The 19,855-nt window shown below is 37.7% G+C and overlaps 1 long non-coding RNA gene across 1 annotated transcript in view; it reads left to right on the top strand.

Annotated features, from left to right (window-relative positions):
* The first annotated feature begins 551 nt into the window (after positions 1-551).
* The window catches only part of LOC122791638, a 319,878-nt gene continuing 300,574 nt past the window's right edge, over positions 552-19,855 (top strand). Inside the window, exon 1 of the long non-coding RNA XR_006363180.1 lies at positions 552-723. This is a non-coding gene — a long non-coding RNA (uncharacterized LOC122791638). The remainder of the gene's footprint in view (positions 724-19,855) is intronic.

Raw genomic sequence — 19,855 nt, 5'->3', positions numbered from 1 at the left:
GAATATCTTCAATTTGCTAAAGAATTGGTGGATAAAATATGTTTATTAATTTTGTGAGTTCAAACCTTAAAACATCTGGAAACATACTGGTTCCAATAGCACAGCACAGCCCATCTACTAGGTTGGCACATGCAATAGCAGATGTATTTTACCCATGAATATTGAATGAATACACAAGGTAATTATAAATGCCTTTAAATTTCAAGTAAAGTATTTCATTTCAAGAGATATGTCAGGATTGAACTTTGCTTGCAGCTTCTATTTGATACAATTATGTAGATTTACAAAACAGAAGTGTAAGGATAATCTAAAAGAAGACAGAGCCAGAATTTCACACCTTCCATAGCACTGAATTTTGTTGAGGTTTATAATGATGATAAATCATTGCTGAAATATGTGGGACTCGAGTAAGCTGTTTTGCAAGAAAATAGTGGGAATGTTTTTAAAATGTTTAACAGCTGAGAGACAGTTTTTGAAGTTTACATGGCGCAGCTGAGTAGTTTAAATAATGAACTCAATGTGAAGTTTTTCTTATATAATTACAGGTGTCAGATCTGTCTGTGTGAAAATGGCATTATCAGCAAATTTTCCATACATGAAAACTGGACAGCTAAATCTTGTTGCAGCATCATCCACCTTCATCTTAAGATCTTCTGCATGAGGTCATCAGATGTTGAAGCACTCTTAAGATCATTATGAGATTTTATTTGAAATTAATCATATGTGAGTACCTTTTTCTTGCTACTTGTAATTAATCTTTGATTAATATCTGACTTATTAAATGGCATAGACATTTTACTACAAACTGAACGAAAACTACAACACTTGTATTCCCTTCTTGAAGGCTGCAGTTGAAACACTGATGACTTTTCATCTTTTACTGAACAAAGGTTACTAATTTCACTTGCTTATTTATTTGTTTTTTAATATGTTTTACCTGTTTAAACCTTATTTAGTTTTCAGCTATTTTCCTACCTCATTTTTAAACTTCTGGATTTCCAGAATATTCTGTATTAAATTCCAAAAAGAACATAGGTGTAACCATTTTACAAAGAAAAATAGTTAATGAGACATGTTCCAGGTATAAGTGGAAAGTCTTCTCTGTCCCAGAGATCTGTGCTTATCATACCTTTAAGCGTGATGATAACTGTGGAGGAATCTCAGTGTTCACCAGGTATCTTATCCCTTCCAAAGCAATACCCAGACAATTCTCAGCAAGCTAATGGACCTCCAGTTCATACTAATAAAATCAGATTTTTAACTAACATCTTTTTATCAAACAGGTTCATGAAAATTTCCTGAGATTCCTTGAAAATATATCTGTAAGATATGCATCTTTAATCCTCAATGACTTCAACTAAGCCTCCATAGATTGGAGTATTCATACTTCAAGTATTGGTACTCACAACAACTCCTAGATTAGGTAAATGGGAATTCCCTGTGTCAAACTTTCCATAATCCCACCAGAGGTAGAAATATTCTGGGCCTAATTCTTATAAGCTTAGCCCTGTCATGTTTCCAACACTTGGCTAGTCCCACTTTAGTCAAATCAGACTACCAGCTGGTGACTTTTACCGTTAGAACACCCACCAAAAGAGAAACTTTTTACAGTTATGAGATGAAATCTCCAAACTCACCTTTACAGCCCCACAGAGCACCCAGGATATTTAGCCACCTATGCCAGGGATCGATATGTTCACTTAGATAAATGCATTGAAAGCTCAATTCTTACCAGAATCTAATATAGTGGTAAATTCAGTAGCAACCCACCCTAGTGGTCACTAGATATAAACAAACTTTATAACACAAAGAAATTGATTAGATTTCCCTCTAAAGCCAGAGTCGTTCAATGCAAGGGGAATATAAAAAAAAATGCTGAAGTGAAGGCAGCCAAAAGACCAGTGACATTTCCCATGAAATTAGACTAGCTTCTGAGGGTAAGGATAATTGTAAGGTCTTATTTATCTATATTAGAAAATTAAGGAACAATTCACATCAATGTTCTGAACCTATCTATAATGGTGCCTCCTACTCAAATCCAAAAGATATTCCTAACATACTAGCAATCAGGTTTGCTGCAAATTTCTCCCCCAGTGCTATCATTTTTACTCCAAATATCCCTGAGCCATTTCTTCTCCCACCATCTCAAAGGATCATCTCCTTTAAAGTAGTCTCCAAGACCAAAAACACTTCTTCCATAGGTCCCAACAATATTTCTGTCTGTTGAGTAAACAGTGTCAAGCATGCCCTCACTAATCCTCTCCTTAAGTTGTTCAACCTAAGTCTGGCTACAGGCTATGTCCCCAGATCATGGTGTACTGTCTTGGTGATGTTCCTCCATAAGGGTGGTCCCACCACTGACTTGAGTGTCTACAGACCCATTACCCTTATGTGTCTTGCCTGTAAAGCCATGGAGTACACATCTTCAGTGACTTCATAAATCAAATTGCTAAAAATATGTACGGTTCTGCCCGAAACACTTCAGATTAGTCAAAGGCAGGTCATGCCTGCTCAATCTTTTTAACTTCTTTGAAAGATACACAGGCAGTAGGCAGTAGTCACATTATTCCAGCTGCCTACCTGGATCATACAAAGGTGTTTGACACCTCACCACATGATGGGATTGTAAAAAAGCATATAGCCTAAAACATCAATCCCTGTGTAGTAAGATGGATAGCAAACTTGCTCAAGGACAGAAGGGCTCTATGTTGAACCTCCTCCTTTTGGCATTGATTTCTCTAATCTTAATAATGCCAACAAAGATCTCTGTACAATTAAGTTTGCTAATGATTGTAAGCTGAGTGTAGTTGATAAGTCAATCAGTGATAGTAATGCTCGTCAACATGAATTAACACAAGTCACCTCCTGGTGCAGTATCATCTCCTTCAGAAAACTGCAAATTGATACAAGGAGATGATACTGCATCAATATAACCCGGCTATCTGGCAAAACAATTGTCAGGATCTTGGGCACGTGGACTGATAGTTCACGCTCCTTTAATCATTGTGTAGCAACCATAATTAGAAAAATCCTTCTATATTTCACAACTAATCACCAAAGGCTTCTCTTCTAACACCAGCGAAGATATTGTTCACCTGTACTCTGCTTGGTCAGACCAATTATAGAATACAATGCACCATTTGGCATGTATCTCACTATATATATCAAAAAACATGAAAGTCCACAGAGGTTCCTAATCAAAAGGATCTCAGTCTTCAAAAATTCTCCTGGGGGGGACACCTGTGTTGCTTGCTGGGATCCCATTTCCATGACCTCCTTTTCACTGATAAGTCAAATAGTGTGGCCAACACTAGAACAAGAAACTATAATCTCCACCAGGTAATAAATACTGAATAAAAGGATTGGTTCTTCACTGAGAACCCCCTTACTTGGGAAAAGGCTCCTTTTACATGTCAAGTAGAGTGATTCCCTGTTGGCCTTAGACAGTAAGATGGGTACTCTAACATATACTCCAGGGCATACAAGCCTTGTCCTCCTTGAAAGTGGTGATAGAACCCGAGGGTGGTTTTTATCAAGGCACACATAGTCTCCAGTTAAACAGCTTTGTATTTCCTGCAGAAAATTTAAATTCCTATGATAAGGACGATGTCATTCATAGCACAGAGGGCTTAAAACAGAGATTACAGTTCAGAAATCTAAACATAACTGAGCAAAAATAAGGGGGTGGGGTTAGTCTAGCAGAGGAGTTATGAGTACTCTTGTTCTCCTATCTAGGACACAATAGAAGAGTCTTCGTGGGTTCTGTTCAAGCAGCTTTGTTTTATGCAAACACATCACTATAGGAGTCTACTGACTTAAGTAACTTATATACAAACTAACAACTGAGATCTTGCATACTCTATCCCTGGATGCTCTTTCAAAATGGCACTAGGGATTGCACCTGTCTGTAATTTATATATGCATGTATGGTCCTAACATGCTTCTTAAAGATACAGCATACACATCACTTGCACTTGATCTACATCCTCCCTCTTTGAGAAATAGATTGTATAATATCACGAGACATGCGGAAATTACAGGTAATTCTATGTCTTGCATTATACAATACTAAATATACAGATATATGCAATCAAGTCCACGTTGCTGCATATTTTACACTAGGCTTAGATACTCGCCATACCGAGTGACATAAAACTGAGAATGAGGTTTAGCAACTGGAACTGTTCTCTGCAAAATGTTCTACCTGTGGAATGTTCAGATCAGTTTCTGGAATGGAATCAGAATTTTTAACACATTCTGGTATGGAAACAGTGTCTGATTCACTCTTAGATTTGGAGTCTACATCACAGAAGCAATGTTGTGATGGTGATGATGATTCTGGTACAGTAAGAAGATGTCTACAGTGCCTACTATACTCCACACCTTCGGAGTCTATCAGGTAGGATCTCAGCTCGGCACAGATGCCTGTAATATCTTATTCGATCAAAACCTTTTGTTGTCTGGATTCGTACCGTCTCTCCTTCCCTCAATGGACGAAGTAATCTGCTCACTCTGTCGTAACTAGATTTCTGGGTATTATTCTTCTTCAGCAATTGAGCGTTGATGGTATTATTGTTCTTAGGTTTAGGCTTTAATAAACTGGAAGTAATGGGTTGTGTAGTTCTAGTTTGCCTGGAAAGTAGGCTTTGAGCAGGTGAGCCAAGAATATCATCATGAGGTATGTTTCTGAGATGAAGCAAATTCAAGAAAACATCGGTATTGTCATGCTTTGACTGTTCAAATAATTGCTTTGCACTTTGCACTGCACATTCAGCTAGACCATTTGACTGTGGATATTCAGGACTGCTAGTCACATGTACAAAGTCCCATTCTTTTGCAAATTTCCAAAACAACTGGCTAGTAAATTGAGTACCATTGTCAGAAAAAGTTTGTGTGGACTACCATGAACTGAGAAATGACGTTTCAACTTAGTAATAACAGCAGTGGATGTTAGGCTAGGTAGTAGATCAATCTCAAACCAATTCGAGTAAGAGTCTACTAAAATCAAGTAATGTTGGTTGTTCCACTCAAAGACATCAACTGCTACAGGAGAACAAGGTAATTCAGGAACTGGACTCACAGTGGATATAAAAAGTTTACACACCCCTGTTAAACTGCCAAGTTTTTGTGATATAAAAAAATGAGACCACAATAAATCATTCCCACCTTTAATGTGACCTATAACCTGTACAATTCAATTGAAAAACAAACAAATCTGTTAGGGGAAAAATATAAAAAATAAAGAATGTACAATAAGCTGGTTGCATAAGTGTGCACACCCTTAAACTAATACGTTGTTGAAGCACTTTTTGATTTAATTACAGCATTCAGTCTTCTTGGGTAAGAGTCTATCAGCATGGCCCATCCTGACTTGGCAATATTTGCCCATTCTTCCTTGCAAAAGCGCTCCAAAGCTGTCAGATTGCAAGGGCATCTCTTGTGCACTGCCTTCTTCAGGTCACCCCACAAATTTTCTATTGGATTTAGATCTGGGCTCTGGCTGGGCCATTCCAAAACTTTAATTTTCTTCTGGTGAAGCCATTCTTTTGTTGATTTGGATGTATGCTTGGGGTCATTGTCATGTTGAAAGGTGAAATTCCTGTTCATCTTCAGCTTTCTAGCAGACGCCTGAAAGTTTTGGGCCAAATGTCACTGCTATTTGGAACTGTTCATAATTCCCTCCACCTTGACTAAAGCCCCAGTTCCAGCTGAAGAAAAGCAACCCCAAAGCATGATACTGCTAGCCACCATGATTTACCATGGGGATGGTGTTCTTTTGGTGATGCAAAGTGTTGTTTTTGTGCCAAATGTACCTTTTGGAATTGTGGCCAAAAGTTTAACCTTCGTCTCATCAGACCATAACACATTTTCCCACATGCTTTTGGGAGACGATGTATTGTTTTGCAAATTTTAGCCTAGCCTGGATATTTTTCTGTGTAAGAAAAGGCTTCCATCTTGCAACCCTACCCCATAGTCCAGACATATGGAGAATACGGGAGATTCTTATCACGTGTAGTACACAACCAGTACTTGCAGCTCCTTCAGTGTTGCTTTAGGTCTCTTGGCAGCCTCCCTGACCAGTTTTCATCTTGTCTTTTCATCAATTTTGGAGGGACGTCCAGTTCTTTGCAATGTCACTGTTGTCCCATATTTCCTCCACTTTTTGATGGCTGCCTTCACTGTGTTCCATGATATATCCAAAGCTGTCGAAATTTCTTTGTACCCTCCTCCTGACTGATACCTTTCAACAATGAGATCCCTTTGATGGTTTGTAAGTTCTCTGTGAACCATGGCTTTTGCTGTAGCAGGCAACTGCGTAAATGTCAGGAAAATCTTACTAGGACAGTTGAACTTTACTTGGGGTTAATCAGAGTCTAAATGTAAAATAAAACGACCAACGGAATAACACACTAGCTGAAGATAAAAACTTGTTTTATTACCAAACAAATAAAATAGATAAGCACTTTCACTTTTGCTTCATCAGACTATATACACAGAGAGAAGAGCAACCTTAAGCAACCAATCACATGCTAAGGGCCACATTTAAAGGAGAAAGACATAAACCACAGCTTATGTAAAATTGTATACATATCTGCAAAAACTGCATACAGAAACAATGCATACAAAGAGAAATTCAACATGCAGGAAAACATCAGTTTCATAAAACAAACACATAGAAACAAAAATATAAAAACAAAAATAAGCAAAAAATATAAAAAGTCTTTTAACTCCTAAGACTACGTCCCTTCAGAATGGGTCTAAGTGGGACTTTCTCATTAAGCCCACTACCCTGATCAGCTCTCAGTCTTATCATCCATCTAACCTCCCTGGTTTCGGTTAGATTCCTGATGTCACCACCTGTAATGCTGAGATACATTCTGTCAATAACCATGAACCTGAAGGTGTGTCTGTTGTTAGTGTTGATCACATGTTTAGAGAGGGCATTGGTGGTAGAGGCACAGTGTATGCTATATATTTTTCTGAACGTTATGGGGATAATGCACATCCATTACCTGTTGTACCTGCCAGCATTTCTGTTCCACTTAGCTATACCACAGATTCCAGAATGACTATGAACATCATTATGAAATACTGGGGCTTGTTAACCACTGACCCCAGTATCAAAAGAATAGTAGGTTACACAACTAGATTCCTTTACAAGACCAAGAAGAACTTGAAGAGGTTGTTGTGCTATCCAGACAGTTACAAGTATGATGTGAGTGGCACTGAAGGGACTATGACACCCTGTGGTAATTGCAACTTTTGCAGTTTCATAGACAGAAGTGGATGCTTTGAGCACCCTGACACTGGTCATAGGTTTAGTTTTAGGATAGGGGCTACCTGTATGACTACGCATGTTATCTAATTTGCTTATTGTACTCTCTGCAAAGCATTTTATGTTGGGAAAACCGATAGAACCTTGAGGGATAGAATTAGAGAACACTTATATAGCATAAGCTGTGTCTCTACCACCAATGCCCTCTCTAAACATGTGATCAATGCTAACAACAGACACACCTTCAGGTTCATGGTTATTGACAGAATGTATCCCAGCATTAGAGGTGGTGATATTAGGACTCTAACTGAAACCATGGAGGTTAGATGGATGATAAGACTGACAGCTGATTAGGGTAGTGGGCTTAACGAGAAAGTCCCACTTAGACCAATTCTGAAGGGACACAGTGTTAGGAGTTAAAAGACTTTTTTATATTTTTTGATTATTTTTGTTTTTATATTTTTGTCTCTCTGTGTTTGTTTTATGGCATTGATGTTTTTCTGCATGTTGAATTTCTCTTTGCATGCATTTTTTCTGTATGCAGTTTCTGCAGATATGTATACAATTTTACTCTTGCTCAAATATTCTCCAATTCTTTGCAATGTTCTGATCAAATACAAGTGGTAGGGGTTTTCAAAATCTGCCTGCCATATTAACATATACCAGGGTTGTTTGCAAATAAGTAAACATATACACATGCACAAATGCCAGAAACTTATGCAGTATTTGTAACTTTGTCCAATGCCTTTGCACTTCTGAATTTATACCTTTTGAGCTTTTCGAAATTATGCTAATGGACAAACTCGTAGTACCTTTGAACAACTGGACTTTGCGAAATAAACTTCTCGGGCACTTTATACTTTTGCAATATTGTTTTGAAAGGCTAAAATGCTTAAGTCATTTACCATCACTTTGCTAAAGTAATTTATCGTTATTTTAAGAAACATTTCAACAAGTTTACGATGTGACTGAATATCTCTCGGGCACTGTAATACTCTTGTATTGTTGTCTTTTGCAAGAAATCACTTCTCATCAATGTAAGAAACATATCAAATAACTACAGAATGTGAATAAATCGAACATCTCTTGCCCAGAACACAGTAATACTTCGAAGTAGGTGCACTCTGCGAATAACTGCATACATCACACTGAAATGTCCCCAAAATTGCGGTACCTTGCTAGACAGCTCTTTACAGTAAGAGAACACTCTGTAATGGCGGCAGTTTACAAATAGACACACCCAGCACAAGAAACTTTTCAAAATGGCTATACTTTGACTGTTTTTTCACAAAATAGTTTTACTTTACACACAACTCTTTGCAATACACGCTCAGTAATAGGCACACTTTGTAAGCATTTTTACACACTTTGAGATACTTCAAATAACTTTAATTATGCCTTTGATACAATATGAAGTCATAGTTATGCCAAAACACAGCACTTTGCCAAAACACATGCAGTTGCCTTGCTTTATTTTGCTTAATGTGCCCTTTTCTGCCCTTATTATATTCATTTTGCTCATTTAAGCCCAATGTACTTTTCTTGTGCTCGTTTTACTCTAAATATGTCCAGTTTTGCCTTAAACACACTCGTTTTGCTCTAAACATACTCATTTTTGCTTTACTGTTAATCGTTTCATCAAATACATTTATTTTAAACATTTCCTCGGTTAACAAACGTTCGTGCTTTCTGCTTGCTCAGTAATGCAGTTTGCGGCCTTGTCATGCCCCTTTTTGTCTTTCGTATCAAATAAACAGTTCATGCTACTTCTCATTACCTTTGATTATTTTCTGGCTGTTTGTGTTCTTTTCTCTCAATTTTACCTTCACTGTCGTCTCTGCACCTCATGGCTCTGAACATTATTCTGTTCAATCCCGGTTGTGGCACCATGTTGCTCTCCTATCTAGAACACAGTAGAAGAGTCTTCATGGGTTCTGTTCAAGCAGCTTTATTTTATATAAACACATCATTACAGAAGTTAACTGACTTTAACTTAAGTAACTTATATACAAACTAACAACTGTGATCTTGCATGCTCTCTCCTTGGCTGCTCTTTCAAAATGGCACTAGGGATTGCACATGTCTGGAATTTATGCATGCATATTTGGCCTTAACATGCTTCTTAAAGATATAATGCACATCACTTGCACTCTGGTCTACAGGTACTAAGATCTGAGATATTTTTGATGAAGAAATGCTGAGGTCTTTCAAATTAGTTTAGATGCTCGATGGGCCTAATAAAATAGAACTATAAGTTCTCTAGGCCTAGCAAAGAAACCACAAAGGATAAGCTGTGCAACACATAAGGATTTTCTATTCATAGCAGAGGTCGGGTTTTCAAAAAACATCTGTTTTCAGCAGAGGTATCCAAGTCTCTGATGGTTGGATCAAATAACTGAAATGTTATCTGTAAAACATATGGTAATTAAGATAGATTAATTAATTAATCAAGGAGAACTATGCTGTATTTCTTAATGTTGAGATTAAGCTCATGATTAAAACACCAAATATTTGTTTGCTTCTGCCTTTGCCATAGAATTATCATAGGAAACCTTTTTGTAGATACATAAGATGTGGAAAGAGTAAAGACACACACATTGATAAACTGTGTGCAGATTCTAAAATTTATTCTCAAACACAACAGATTGTAGATATATTTACAAAATCTTATGCAAAACAGTTTGGCTCCACAAAAGGGGTGGTAAGTTGTCCTAGTGACATCCAGGTAACCCCAGATACTGGAATCAAATTAGATTATATTGAAAAAGAACTGTGCAAACTGGATCCACACAAAGCACAGGGAGAAGACGGAGTTAGTAACAATGACCTGAGAACACTTCAGCAAGAACTTACTGTACCATTATATCTATTATTCACTAGGTCATATAAATATGGTGAGATTCCTCAAGATTGGAGACGTGCTTACTAAACCTGTTTTTAAGGGAAAGGGGAGGAGGACAAACCCAGAATCATATAGACCCCTAAGCCTACTTTCATGTTGTGGAAAAATAATGGAGAAGGTAATACTGGATAAGTTATTGTCAGAACTGGATAGATTGGGACTTGAAACTATATATCAACATGCATATGTTGAAAATAGATCTATTACCACTTGTAACATGATGTTCTATAACAATATAATAACAGCTATGAATGAAAAATTGTGCTGTGATGTAATTTATATAGATTTAACTTCAGCATTTGACAGGGTCATACACATAACACTGATCAATAAATTAGTACAACTAGGTATTGATGTACTCTTGATAAGATGGATAGCTGCCTGGCTTACAAATAGGACAGGACAAGCAAAATCCTTGGTTACAGTCAGGGTGTCCCACAGGGCTCTGTCCTAGGCCCTTACTTGTTTAGATTATACCTTTCACACCTAACTTTTTCATCTGAGGTGTTCTACAGTCCATATGCAGATGCCCTGAAATTGAGTAAACTGATTGCAAGTGTTACAGATAAGGCATGTCTGCAAATAACTTGACTAAATTGAATATTTGGGCACAGGAGAATAATATGCTGATAAATACATCAAAAACTAAGCATATGAGATTTAGTAGGCATAAATTGAAAGGGGAATATTTAATACAGCACACAGTGATTGAAACTGTATACTTGTTTAAGGACCTGGGTGTATGGGTAGATTCAACTATGAGTTTTTCTAATCATATCAACCAATTGGTTAACGATAGTTATAGAACTATAGGTTGTATAAAAAGATTTATAAAGTCTAAGAAATCAAAAATAATGAAGTCATTGTTTGTTAGTTACATTAGATCCAAACTTGAGTATGGAATAACAATATGGAAACCCTATAAGAAAACAAGCATGAGTAAACTGGAAAGCGTACAACAGAAATATATGAAGGCTATCCGTGGATGTGAAAATGTAAGTTATTATGAAAGACTAAAATATCTGAACTTGTACAGTGTCTCTTACAGATATCTAATTATATTATATTATATGATATTAATCTGATCATATTCAGGTGTATAAGGCATTTAGTGACAACTACCTCTGGGAATGTTTGAGGTTAACAAAAAGTACTACAGAATCATCAGACAACCTATGTCGAAGAAATGTATAAGATTAATGTATAAGATACACTGATTGATTACATTACAGTGACCATGAAACAGTGGCAGACCACTTTGCAATTAAGCCATGATAAAGGATAAATTATTATCCCAGGGATAAAAATTCAAAGGGGGATATCCAGGGCGGCTCTCTGCCATTGTTGCTATTCTGCCTTGCCATTAACCCATTAAGCTGTTTACTTAACAACTTAGGCCATGGCTACAGTATGGCTCCAAAAAAACAACAAAGTGCAAAGACTTCTCATCTTCTCTTTGTTGACGATTTAAAACTGTATAGCTCATCAGATAAGGAACTGAAAGCACAGCTGCAGGTTGTCAAACCTTTTCAGATGATATAAGAATGTCATTTGGTCTTGATAAGTGTGCAAAAGCAACCTTTAAAGCAGGAAAACTGCATCACCAGGAATACATTGGTTTGGGACAAGAATGTGATATAAAAGAACTTGAGCAAGAGGGAGTGTATAAATATTTGGGGATTGATGAAGGATCAACAATAAAACATGCACACATGCAAATAAAACTTAGTAAGGAATACTTTAGAAGACTTAAATTAATTCTGAAAACAAAATGGACATCTAGGAACAAAATCCAAGCTATAAACCAATTTGCTCTTCTGTCCTAACTTACGGTTTGGAGTGATTGATTGGCTCCAAAACATGTTGGAAAGATTAGATAGGAAAACAAGAAGGATGCTTCATGCTCACTATATGATTTATAAGAATCAGTGTATACCAAGATTATATATTCCCCGTTCCGAAGGAGGAATGGGCCTCCTTGAAATTGATTACATGTATAGATCTGCAATCATGGTACTCCACACATATCTGCTGACCTCACAAGACCCAAATGTAGTGAATGTTTTAAAACATGAGGAGAATAAATTTAAGATGACTTCTCTGCTTAATTTAGCAGAAGCATATTGGCATCAAGCAGGAATGGAAATCAAACCAGAAGTAGATAAAAATCAGGCAGCAACTGAATGTGCCAAAAATAAAAGAAAAGAATATAAGGTGAAGGAACAGATGAGAAGGCAAGAAATGTGAAAAAAAAACATAAATATAGTTGCCAGTATAGAAAACTTCTGGAAGATCCTCATGTTGATCAGGAACAAACACAGGAATGGTTAAGGAGAGGTGAATTCAAACCAACAGGTGAAAGGTTAATATTGGCAGCCCAAGGCAGTGGGCTACGTACACGCTGGTTTACAAAGTTCATTGAACATGTGGGAAAAACAGGCAACTGTAGGTTTTGTAAAACCAAATTGGAAACAGTCGCACACCTCTTTGCTGGTTGTGACATACTAATAGCAGAAGGACTGTATACTGAAAGGCATAATAATGTGGCAAGACTGTTGCAATGGGGATTGTGAAAACATTATGGTATTGAAGTGGCTGAAAAACACTGGAAACATGAGCCCCAAAGCATCATAGAAAATGATGAAGTTTATATCACATGGGATCACTTGTTACCAACAGTTCAAAAGACAGATTCTAGAAAAACAGATATAGTGGTCCAAGAAAAGAAGACAAAAGTAGCATTGATCATTGACATTGCTACACCCAGTGACTACAGTGTCTTGCGTACAGAGAGACACAAAGTCATAAAATATCAGGATCTGCAGGCAGAAATGAGAGCAATTTGGAAGAAAGATACCCAGAGAGTTCCAATAGTAGTAAGAGCAACGGGTCTTATAAAAAAAATCTACAATGGTATTTAGATATGTTACCAATCCATGTAACCTTGTATGAATTGCAGAAGGAGTCATTAGTGGGCACGAGTGCTGTGAAGAGCACTTTTGGCTGATATTAAAGATTGAAACAATACTAATTTCATGAACTATAATCATACTTTGACTTAGGAATGGGATTCATTCCCGTCATAGTATTAGAAAATCCAAAAGATTTGGAGAAATTAAAAAGAGATTCTATAGGAAGGAGAAGTGTACTAACTAGTTCTCTGACAGAGTAGCTGATGCATGAAACAGACTACCAAATTACATTAAAGCAAGTTCTAGTTTAGATATATTTTAAGAACAGCCTGGATACTTATTAAGAGAACAAGTGTTTTGGTATATTAGGAAGCTAGAAGGGTGTGCTTGAAATATTTGTATGTATGTATTTATGTATGTATAGAATTTGGGCATCAGAATGAGATATGATAGCCTCCTCCAGTTTGCAAACATCAGTAAAGTTGATTAGCCATAGTCTCTTGACATTAGTTGTCACATCAGGGAAGGATAAGCCAAAGAGATGGAGGGCCAGGACATATCTATGTAAAACACTGCTGGTGATGTTTTTCTGTTAGAGGAAACACGTCTGACCTTACCAGTATGGGTTCTAGTGCACAGCCATTCAAGTGTTAAGCAAACTGCATATGGGTTAATGTTGAGTTGGGACAGTTTGTCATTCCAAGCATGGGGGATGCTTTTGAAGGCCTTGGTAAGATTCAGTTAGTTAGTGTGCACTATAGTCTCACTAACCATAACCTTGGAAATCCTTTTACAAGCCTCAGCCAGGTTCAACAGGCATGATCAGTAATCATTTGAAATGTCAGGACCCGCTAGAAAGGCTGGAAGAACTGCAAGGCAATGTATCATATAGAGAAACCTGTATAACCATTGTGGGACTATAAACTCTCATATTCTTCCATCAATCTATAATGCACAATTGAACTTAAATGGACAAAATATAGGACTTGTATATACTAAGTCTGAGATGCCAATTCTCGAAGTATTCCCTTTTCTCCAAGATATAGCAATTTGGGAGTTTTGGAGTCCCCATTGAAATGTTGGCACTCAAAATGCTAAGTGCTGACAAGCCGAAAAAAAAGTCTGAAAGCCCAGAAAAGAGTGAATGTTGAACATCGATCTTCTCCTTTAAACTTCTTTTTGCAGGGATGGCAACCCCTGCTACACCCCCCATGTGAGGAGCAAGACCCCACACCCTCTGTTATTATATATACCAATTCTGAGATCACCATACCTCAAAGAAAAGGGAATATTATGAGAAATGGCATCTCAGACTTAGTATATGTAAGTCCATTTTTCGGTCATTCAGTCTCCATATTTTGGGACTTCCTCTAGCAGGTCCCAATATTTCAGATGGTTTCCAATATTTCAATAGGGAGCTGGCATGATCTCTTCTTTACAAAGCTGATCTGGTATTTACAGAGGGGTATATGGCCATGGAGCATATTATGTCTGGAATAATAAACAACAGTATACATGACTTTAAATTCCTAAATCACAGCAGTTGAGCATTATGCTTCTTTTCTGCCTGATTCAGGTGTCAGGGGGCTGAGTTTAGCAAACAAAGTACATATGATGCAAGATGTTCCATGTATGTTGTCTTCCCCAACACATGTACTGAGTTGTAGGTCAAGTGGTGCCCTGGGCAATCAGAGTGGTACCTTCTCAACCCAAACTTGAGAACAAATAAAAAAATTCTCCACACCACCATACCTTTCGAAAAATGTAACAAAGACCAATACTTGCTACTGTTACTAACAATCACTCATACTTTGTTGTGTCTTTCGGCTTTTCCTGGTTAGGGGTCGCCACAGCAGAACTCCGGTCCGTTAATGATTGGTAGTTTATTTTTACGTGCCGAGTTACCAGCCCTGATGCACAACCTTCAATGAAGGCATGCCCATTCATGCATGTCTCCACGCAGAAGATGGTCTAACTGAGAATCGAACCGGGCGCGTCTTACTGTGAGGCGACAATGCTACCGCAGCACCACCACCACGGGTACTAACAATCATTCATATTTCAGAAACAGTGGTTTATATTGTGGCTGCTTAAATAACTGTTTATTTGTCTTTAGTATGACTAACAATCACTCATACTAAAGACAAATAAACAGTTATTTAAGCAGCCACAATATAAGCCACTGTTGCTGAAATGACTGCAGTTATTGCACTCCTTCTCAATCAGAAACCCTTCTGAGGTGCCAATGATGTCACCTAACAGAATGATCCCAGTGCATCCCCTTTGCTCCACCATAACAATAGTACTAAAGACATACACTGCAAAAGTGCTTGGATCTGCTTTGTATCTGGTGGCTTTGAATAGACTATGCCTTGCAGACGGATGAAACCTGGTTTCCATTGTTACTCCTACCAGGGAGCTCCACGCTGTGCGGTACTTGGCTGCAAACACTGCAAGACAATGTATCACACAAAGAAGTCTGTATAAGCACCATCAGACTCTAGACTCTGCAAGCCTCCCATCAATGTTTGATGCACAATTGAACATCTGGCAGTGCATTTGGTTGCCTCACTGCGCAAGTGAGATGCAAGCAAACGACACACAAGAAAATGACATAGATTACAAACATCCTTCATACTAGGACAATTTCAGAGATACGGTTATGTATGTCTAACTTTGTGGGTGTAGAAGGGCTTATTTGGATTGCATAGGGTTCTGGTAGGTGTTTTTTATGCATACCAAGCATACATAATTGCAGACAGTGCTTTTGAATCATCCTGCATACTGCTAGGAATTATTAAACTGCTTTCAGAATTTCTTAACAACTTTATTTCCATTTTCCAAACTATAAATAAAAAAAATCCTCACAACTTCTAACACATTCTCCCATCCTTTGCTTTTATCTTCCAGTTTTCTGTCTGTTCTAAAGGTTCCCAAACTTCCCAGTCATATTATGCAGCAATCTAGCAGATTCTCTATAAAAGAAAAGAGAAATAAATATACTACAAAAATTACCCCCAAACTCTCCTTTGTTAACTCACAGCACAGAGTATTTATTTCAAGTGATATTCACCCTGTTTCATCTTGTTACTGTGAACACACTACTCCCAAAATAGCAAAAGCAACATCCCCTCCCTTTATCTCTAATATTTATGTGTGTGTGTGTGTGTGTGTGTGTGTGTGTGTGTGTGTGTGTGTGTGTGTGTGTGTGTACACATATAAACAGATAAAAACTGTATGTATGTTATATATATATATATATATATATATATATATATATATATAGGTCTACTTTGATAGAAAATACATTTCACTGAAACTCATTTCGTCGAAGCCTCATTTCACTGAAAATGAATTGCCTGAGCAAAATTCACTGAAAGCTCACGTCACTGAAAACTCATTTGACTGAAACTCATTTCATCTAAACAGTTATATGTCCTGTTCCCCAGTGTAGTGCAATCCTGGAGTATATATATATATATATATATATATATATATAGTAAATGGGGTGGGGGGCACAGCCCCCCACATTGGGGGGGATGGGGAGTGTAGCCTTCTACCTATTTTAAATGTTGTAAACCATAGACATGGATTCTTACAAGTCAAATGAATAACTCTTTCCAGAAAATAACATATACCCAAACTATGTGAGGGGCTACCCCCCCACACACCCTAATGTGGGGGGGGGCTGTGCTCTCCACCCCCCTAACTATATATATACTAACTCCAGGATCGCACTACAGTGGGGAAAAGGGCATATACCTGTTACTTGCCTTACAGTACTGTACACAGTGCCATATGTACTAACTGCAGTCCAGTGTAATGAGATTCAGTGAAATGAGTTTTCAGTAATTTGTGTTTTCAGTGAAGTGGTTGGGGTGAAATGAAATTCAGTGAAATGAGATTCAATGAAACAAAGTAAACCATATATATACATATATATATATATATATAAATAAATATATATAGATATATATACATATATATATATATATATATATATATACACACACACACACACACACACACGAGCGCGCGCACACATATTTATTCATATACATGTAAGTAGATAGATGTGTGTGTGTGTGTGTGTGTGTGTGTGTGTGTGTGTGTGTGTGTGTGTGTGTGTGTATGATTACATAATGAAAGTTAGAAAACTCAAATGACAGAATCATAAATGGTAGAAAAAAAAAAAAGAATCGCAAAACACTAAATGACTCATTAGAGTGACTCACTAAACACTGAATGCTTCTCTCCCACTAAAAATCCCTATATTAGTAAAGCCCAGATATAAATCTGAGATCAAGCATTGGCTTGTAGTAATACTATTAGGGAAACATAGGGTTAGGGGCAGGGGTAGCGTTAGGGTGATTTCTGGGTTAGCACATGAGTAAGGTGTGCACCTTACTCGTGTGCTAACCCTAATCATAACCCTACCCCCTGAATCTAACCCTACACATTACATTACTAAAAACCCTTTCCCTAACAGTACCACTACACAAGACAAGAGGACACACAACATCCATATGACAGAGCATGTGCAGCACTGAGTCTATCCCTTTACCTAACCCTTACTCTAACCTATAGACTCTTGCATATTCACACCAACTGCCATAACACATTCTTGCACATCTTCATAACCACCACTTTTTCACTCAAACATTAATTTTCCAGCGCACTCATGCTTACCCACACAATATACAACTACATTCAACCATATATGATTCACACAAAGGAGCATCACTCATTTGTGCATTCTGGGATTCAAAAACACCTACACTAAGTGTACACTGTTCTCAGTGAGCAGGCAACACAAGAACAGAAAACTCCAGCCGCTGGAAACACTGAGCAGATCTATAGAAGGTTATTCAAAAAGCAGTAAAACCACAAAACTTTCAGGCTAGTGCCCTTCTTCAGTGTATGTACTTACACACTGAAGAAGGGCACTAGCCTGAAAGCTTTATGGTTTTCCTGCTTTTTGAATAAACTACTAAAGATACACACTGTTGAAGGGCACGGGCCTGAAAGCTTTGTGGTTTTAATGCTTTTTGCATAAATTGCTATAGATCTGCTCAGTGTTTCCAGTGACTAGAATTTTTTTGTTCTTGATTTTGGATTCCCTGCTTCTCCAGTAGTGGTTTACCTCAGTGTTGGTCCTGTTTGTTGCTGTTGAGCAGACATCACTTAAATAATTCATACGTTCTTCCTCCTAATTTTAGTTTTCCTACTGATATTCTTGCAGCTTTAAATATTGACAGGGATTCATAAAAGTTACCACTAAGTGTAGACTACATGTATACTTAGTGTAATCTTTCTGAGTGACTAGAAAGCATAAAAAATGTGATAAGAATATTCTTGAATGCATATTGTGTACACTTAGTGTAGGCTTTATTGAATCTGGCCCAATTTACACCCACAAACTGTTCTACCAAATGTTACAACTATATACAAACACACACACACACACACACACACACACACACACACACACACACACACACACACACACACACACACACACACACACACACACACACACACACACACCAAGAGGATTTCATAGCATCCTTTGCATATTCCATTGTGTCCTATTTTTCACATAATTTGTCCTGACAAAACACTGTTAAAGTCCTTGTTGCTTTTCTTCCCATGCACTTTCCTTTCACTTTAGTTTTCTTTACAACCAACTCATCTCTAATCCATTACTTTACTTATTTCTAGCAAAAAACAACATCTCATCAATATACAGTGTCCACCAGTTTTCAGTTTCTGCCTCTTGTCTTTCTGTTTGTTAATTCTTAACTAACGTTTGTATAAATTATTTACACTACATACACACAATGGATTTAATGGGCATCCATGCTTAATCTTTATTCATCCTATACCATTCAGTGTTCTTTATGTCAAGAAGGTACTCTCCTTGATAATAATCAGACATTATCTTAAGGCGCCTACATAATAAGCACAGTGTTATATTTCTATGGGCATTATCACTGTTAACTTTAGCTGGTGACATTGAAGTAAATCCTTGTCTGCATTTTATTGCCCACAAGACTACAACATTTGTTTCAGTCACTATAATAAGTACACCCAAATGAAATGCTGAATTTGTGAGAAGAAACCTGACATTTCTGCTATTTCTGATTCATGGCTAAAGCATGAAGATCAATTAACAAAGACATTGGTAACCTCCAAACTCTGGATCCCACCCAGTTCGGGTTTGTGAAAGGCAGATCATGCCTCCTGAACTTGATCGACTTCTTTGAGGCAGTCACCAAAGCCATGGATGAGGGTAAGGTGGTTCACACAGTCTATCTTGACCTCGCCAAGGCTTTTGACACCATCCCCCATCCCCCATTCTGGAATTATAGCTAAACTCACTAAACTAGGTATAAATCCCTACGTCACAAGATGGGTTGCCAACTGGCTCACTGACAGAACCCACACTGTAAAAGTTGCAGACTCCAAATCTGACATCAAAGCAGTGACAAGTGGAGTACCACAGGGTTCCGCCCTAGGACCTCTCCTGTTTGGTATCTACTTCTCTGAAGTACAGGCTAACACAGAATGCCTCTGGCTAATGAAGTTCGCAGATGACTGCAAACTAGGAGCCATAGTCAATTCCCCAAATGATGTGGACATCTTACAGAAGGGCCTCACTGAGACAGATGCCTGGTGTCAGAGCCATGGCCTCAAGCTCAATGCCAAAAAGTGCAGTGTCATCCCCTTTGGTACAAACTCTGTACCCATGAACTACCACATAGG

Source organism: Protopterus annectens, chromosome 1.part2 (assembly GCF_019279795.1).
Source record: "Protopterus annectens isolate FY-2018-M chromosome 1.part2, PAN1.0, whole genome shotgun sequence".
NCBI classification, from domain to species: Eukaryota; Metazoa; Chordata; order Ceratodontiformes; family Protopteridae; genus Protopterus; species Protopterus annectens.
Note: the sequence above shows the minus strand (reverse complement) of the source record. Positions and strands in the feature narration are given on the sequence as shown.